Source organism: Nesoenas mayeri, assembly GCF_963082525.1.
Source record: "Nesoenas mayeri genome assembly, chromosome: 16".
In the NCBI taxonomy this organism is placed as follows: domain Eukaryota; kingdom Metazoa; phylum Chordata; class Aves; order Columbiformes; family Columbidae; genus Nesoenas; species Nesoenas mayeri.
In genome coordinates, this window is record NC_137562.1 from 14632381 (window position 1) to 14638747 (window position 6367).

The following is a 6367-nucleotide window of genomic DNA, read 5'->3' on the forward strand; positions in this document are numbered from 1 at the left end:
TGTTGCTGTGGGGCTCTGTACACCGCTCCAGGGCCTCTGTGCATTGCCGAGTCCATGTACACTGCTCCAGGAGCTCTGTATGCTTCTCCAGGACCTCTGTGCATTGCTCTGGGGCTCTGTACACTGCTCCAGGACCTCTGTGCATTGCTCTGGGGCTCTATACATTCCTTCAGGGGCTCTGTGCATTGCTCTGGGGCTTCATACACCGTCCCGGGGTCTCTGCGTGTTGCTGTCATCTTGCAGCTTCACGTAAAAGCTGCTCCTGCTGCGGAAGCTGCTGCCCCCTCCCGTCCAGCCGCACGCTGCCCGCAGCAGGCGGCTGCATCACTGCCACGTCGCAGCCTCCGTCAGCATCTCTGCGACGGCCGCTCACTGCCTGTGTCTCCGGACACACCAGCATCAACCAGGGCCCAGCAGGCCCAGCACCAATGGCCTTTTGCTCCTGCGGCGCCTGCCCTGCCCCACGGGGATCCCGGTCACCCAGGTGTGGGACACGCGGGGCCGGCGCTGCCCACCCTCACCAGCAGCCGGGGCCGGGTGGCATCCCTGCCTGCCCCCGAGAGCAGGGTCCCTGCACCCCGGCAGGCACAGCACTGCCCTGGGCAACCTCCTGCTGTACATAGATCCTTTCGGAGTGGTTTTTTGCATTTTCATTGATAAAGAGGGGTTTTGGTTTTGTTTTTAGGGTTTTTTTCTTAATTATTATTTTTAAAGACTCTCTACTTTTGGAATGTGGTTTCTCATTTTTACAACTGCCTTCTAATTATTTGTAATATTGGTCAGTTCTGTCTTATTCTGTAAATAGCGGTGCTGGGCATTACCCAGGGGGCAGGGGATTCACACAGGCAATGGGGAAAACTTCCTGGGGGTGTGGAGGTGGCTGATTCGGCCCCAGCCCCCACGCAGCCTCTGGCCCCCATCCTCCCCCCAACAAGTCCAAGGCACTTTGGGCAAAGCCACGCTTACCCCTGCCCTGTCCTCCTGCTTCATCTCGCCAGCCCAGGCCAAAGTCACATGAAGGGCACCTTCTGCCCCGACGATGGGCCCCATGCTGTCCCCCCGGCACCATGCCTGCTTGCCATGTGATGAATAAAGGCCCTGCAACCCCTTACCCGTGCCCTTGGTGCTGCCTTCCTGGGCTACAGCAGAGGGACAATGATATCTGTCCTATCTGTGGAACTGGTGTGGGGTGGCTGCAACACCCGTGGGTGAAGAGATGCATCTAGATTCTGTCCCTGCTGTCCTGCCAGCTGCCCAGTTCATACATGGTATCTGATCCTCTCTCCCCAATGCAGTCCCTGTGTGCTGACCCCAGCTGTGCCACGCCACCACGGCTCCCTGTCATCACCCATGGGTCCTCCATGGCTGTCACCCCACACTGGGTTCGTCTTGGCTCCACGTTATTCTTGTGATGATGCTGGTGCTTCTCATGCCTCCCCCGTCCCATCCTGTCCCGCTCACCCCAGCCTGCACGCAGACCCCACACACCCTTTCCCATCGCTGCTTCTGGCTTCTTGCCCTTGAGCCCCTCATCACCTGCAGATCCCAGCCTCCTCCAGGCTCACTACATTAAACTGTCCCTCCCTGAGGTCTTCATCACCCACCATGACCGACCCCTCCTTTATTTTTCCTTTATTTTTCATCCTTTATCTTCTCCCCATCTTTCTTCATCCTCTTCTACCTTCTCTTATTTCCTTATCCCCCTCATCCTCCTCCACTTCCCCTAACTTAAGAGCCATCCTCACTTCCCACCATTGCCCTGTCCAACATTCCCATCATGCCCAGTCCTGCCCCCTCTTCATTACCTTCTCCATTTCCAATCCCCTTTATGCTCTTCTGTTTCCCACTGTGTCCTCCTCTGTCCTCCCTCATGTCCCACTATTCTTTCCTCCTCTTCTTCCTCCACCTCAATCTCCCATTGTCTCTTTGTCCTTCACCATCTCCTGATCTCCCATGTCCCATCTTCTTTTACCACCCATCATTTTGCCATCTTCATCCTCTTCTACCTCCTACTCTCCCCCATCCCTCCTCATTCCTCATACTGTCAGGGATGGGACATAGGGCGAGGTTAGATGGAGAACCAACCTCCCACCCCATCCCCACTACTCAAGGCAATTTCATAGTACAGGTAATGGCCACAGCTTGCAGGCTGGGAGGTTCATCGTGGACATCAGGAAACACTTCTCCCTAGGGCTGGTGCAGCTGGAGCTGCTCACTGGGGAAGTGGGAGGATCTCTGTGTTTGGAAGGTTTCAAAATTCAGCCAGCCAAAGTCACCAGTGTCTTCATTTAGCATTAGCAATAAGCCTTTTGGAACAAGGAGCTTGACCAGAGCCCCCTTAGGATCCCTTGAAGCACACACATGTCTGGGAGACTTCTCCAAGCAGAGGAGAATTTCCAAGAAGGGCAAGAAAGGCCAGTCATGGCTTTGAATGCAGTGCTTGGGATGCTGCGGGATGTGAAGAACCATCCCTGCCACTTTCAGCTGCTCCATGGTGCTCAAGCAGGACCACCCCATGCTGCTTGAACAGGACCATTCCGTGCTGCTTGAGCAGACCACCCTGTGCTTCTTGAGCAGGACCACACCAGCCTGCCTGAGCAGGACCACCCCATGATACTCCAGCAAGACCATTCCATGCTGCTCATGCAGAACCACACCAGGTTGCTTGAGCAGGAGCACCCTGTGCTGCTCCAGCAGGACCATCCCATGCCGCTCGAGCAGGACCACTCCAGGCTGCTTGAGCAGGATCATCCCTTAGAGCTTTAGCAGTACCACTCCAGGCTGTTCAAACAGGACCATCCCAGGTGCTTGAGTACCATGGGTCAGGCCAAAGTGGCTTCCTGAGCAGACTGCCAGATCCCAGGCCAGTGAGGTATGAGATGACCCCCTCAGACCCGAGAGCCAGGGACACTAGCATCGTCTTTGTTTTCCTTCCCTGGGGCTGGGCCATGCAAGGACACGGCCATCCCCTTCCAACAGCCTTATGGCTGCACTAGGACACAAGGCTGCTGGCGCTGCTGCCAAGGGGAGGACGGGTCTCCTCTCCATACCGAGGGAGCCCCATATCCTGAGGGACCTGCATGCAGGGCCTGTTCAGAGCATCCGGTGTCACTCACGCACAAGGGCCACCCAGCATTTGCCTTGTCATGCTGGAGGCTCCCAGCGACCCCATGGAGGGGACCCTGTCCCTTCCAAGGTGATGTGTCTGAGGGACTGTCCCACCCAGTGCAGGCAGGGACAGGGCAGCCAGTGTCTTGAGAGTGTGGGGGTGACATTTGTAAAGCGTTCCTGGCTTGTTAATCTGGGGGAGGGTGGAGGGGATTTGCTACCTGTGTTAGAAACTAGCTGAACTTACGTGTCTCCCCAAGCTGGATTTCTTATTCCAAACCTTCAAACTGTTGTATATTGTACTGGGATTTTTACATTGAATTATTGTAGAAAACAAAACTTTAAATCAAGTCTGTTAAAAAATAAACATTAAAAATCTATATGAAAAAAAAAATAAATAAAAGCTGTCTCCAAGTCCTCTTCTTACCAATGTGACAGAGCAGTGATGTGTCTCCAGTAGCAGCTTTGCTGTTTCCAACCCTGCTTGTCCCTGGCTTGCCACAGCCCCTGGTGACACTGACTATGGTGAAGACATGTCTCCTGTGGCTTTGTAATGTCCTGGGTGACAATGGAAACAGCCCCCACCTCCCTATCTGCCTGATTCTGTGGAGAGCCTGACCCCCGGTGCGAGGCAGCACAGGGTGTCTGTGTCCCCAGAAGTTGTGTCCCCACCGCAGGGCAGGGCACAGTTGATACCACAGTAAGCAATGCCTGGAGCCCTGTTGTGGGGTGCTGAGGACATGGCTGGGGTGGGACAAGCTGCTGCCTGTCCCCACTGAGTCTGGAGGCAGCTCCCGGGTGAGTTGCCTGCTGCATTTCACAGAATCACACAATCACAGATGGAAAAATCCGACGTGATTGGCAAAAATTCACAAGTTTCGGACCATCTCGGAAGGGTATGAGCTTTTCCTTTCGTGCCATGCTGGGCGTATCAGAAGGTGGAGCTATGTGCCCTCCAGCACGTCCCCCGCCTGTCTATCGCCCTTTAGCGTGTTGTTGGTACGTAAATCGCAATTCACCTTATCACCTTATCCTGAGTGGCCCATCTCCTGCAACGATGTTTGAGGCGTGATTCCTCTTAGCCTTTGACAGTCCTGGGCCTGGAGGAACCAGGTTTTGTCACAATGTTTGAGACAAGTCTTTCCAGCCTCTGACAGCGGTAGGGGACAGTGTGGTGATGTGCGTGCCCTGGCCCCACGGTTGGGCACAGCCAGCCCGGGTGCTGCACCAGGAGACCCGGCTGCAGGAAACTCCTGCCACTCTCCAGCATCGCTGCCACCTTGGAGCCTGCGTTGCTGCCACCTTGGACACTGCATCGCTGCCACTGCAGACCCTGCATTCTGGCACTCCAGGCCTTGCATTTCTGGCACTGCAGACCCTGCATTTCTGGCACCACATACCCTGCATTTCTGGCACCACATACCCTGCATTCTGGCACTGCAGACCCTTCATTTCTGCTACCACATACCCTGCATTTCTGGCACCGCAGACCCTGCATTTCTGGCACCACATACCCTGCATTTCTGGCACCACATACCCTGCATTTCTAGCACTGCAGGCCTTGCATTTCTGGCATGGCAGACCCCGCATTTCTGGCACTGCAGGCCTTGCATTCCTGGCACTGCAGGCCCTGCACGCTGGCAGCACGGGCCCTGGCACGGCAGGGCTGCAGGGCAGGCAGCTCATCGGCAGAGGGCACGCCGCCGTGTGTGCTCGCCCAGGCTGTGCTACCTGCAGGACACGGCTGCTCCATGGCTGCAGTCACCGAGTGCCCCAGAGCTCCAGCTCCCTCTTACTGCTCAATAAAACAGGGATAAAAGAAGGCAGCTCTGTTTATGGGTGGGCAAGGACAGTCTCTGAAGCCTGGGGGCAGCTATGAAGCCACATGGGGATGGCAGTTATTAAACTCCAACCTCTCTAACATGCCACTGATCAAGGCACCATCCCTCCTGAGCCCTGTTTCCCTCCCTCTGCAGTCTGGGCCCCTGCCAAACCTCTTACCAACCTGGCCCCTCTCTTCCAGAATGAAAATAGCAGCAACCAGAGCTCAAGTAAACAAATGAGCCTCTGTGAGAAGAGAGTGCATCTTTATAAGGTTAATTGGCCCCATCTAGGAGACAGATGATAGACATTTTCTCGTGGCTAGATTGCTCAAAAAGCTCATGCAAACAGCAGTAACACGTCTCCTGGGTTTGATTTATAACACTGATTGCATTACTAGCTCATCTACATGTAAAATGGTTATGAATATATTGTCTGTACTCTGCAGAGGGCTAAATTATAAGGCTCTGATATTCATCAGCTACTCTTTGAAGCTTAAAACAGCCTGAAATCCAGAGGTCTCTCTCTCTCCCAGTGACAGCAGAGGCAGGAATCAGATGGCTCAGGCTTGATCTTTGTGTTTAGCACAAGCTGGCGTGTTTTAACACCTCAATACCCCAATAACTGGGAACAGCAGCCGGAGGGTAGGGTGGCTGCTTGACCCAAAGGCTGTGGATCGAGCCAGCGTGTGTCAGATCCCAGAGCTGTGTTGGCACGAGCAGGTACATTTACAAACAAAGGAGCTGGCAACTCCCAGCAAGACTGAAAGGCTGTTATCATGGTGCTGATTAAAATTACCCCTGCAGCCAATGCAGAGGCGGCGTGTCAGCAGCAGGGAGACGTGCGAGCTCTGGTGTTTAACCATGTTCCCGCTATGTGCTGATTCATTCAGTACAAGTGAAGGGTGGCCCAGCCTGGCCAGGTGCTGGAAATTAGTGTAGGAAACCCCAGCAGGAAGATCCACAGCTCAGTCCCATCTTCCTGCCCCAGCTCCTCCAGCTCATTGTGGCCTCGCAGCTCCCAGGATGCTGCTCTGGAGATTCACACAGCACCGTCACGGGTGGGAGAAGGAGGGTGCGTTCTCCTTTTACAGGTGTGTTGTGAGAGATGATGCGTCTGCTAATCAGGCAGCTGAAGCACAACAACAAGATCCCCCAATCCCAGCAGCCTGTACTGGGCAATGCAGGAGGGAGGGACAGCTGGCGGGCGGCAGGGACATGGTGCTGTCCTGGCCTCATGGCTCGGTACGTCCTACCCGCAGTAGGCAACAGTTGCTGGGAAGAAATCATACTGTCACTGAGCCTGGTGGAGAATTTCAGCTGGACAAAGCGCTGAAAGCAAAAGGACAAATAGAAGGAAACCAGAAGGTGCCTCCCCAGATCTGCAAACCACCTCTTAGTCAATGCCAGGGCACCCATCCTACGGCAAGGAGGGCGAT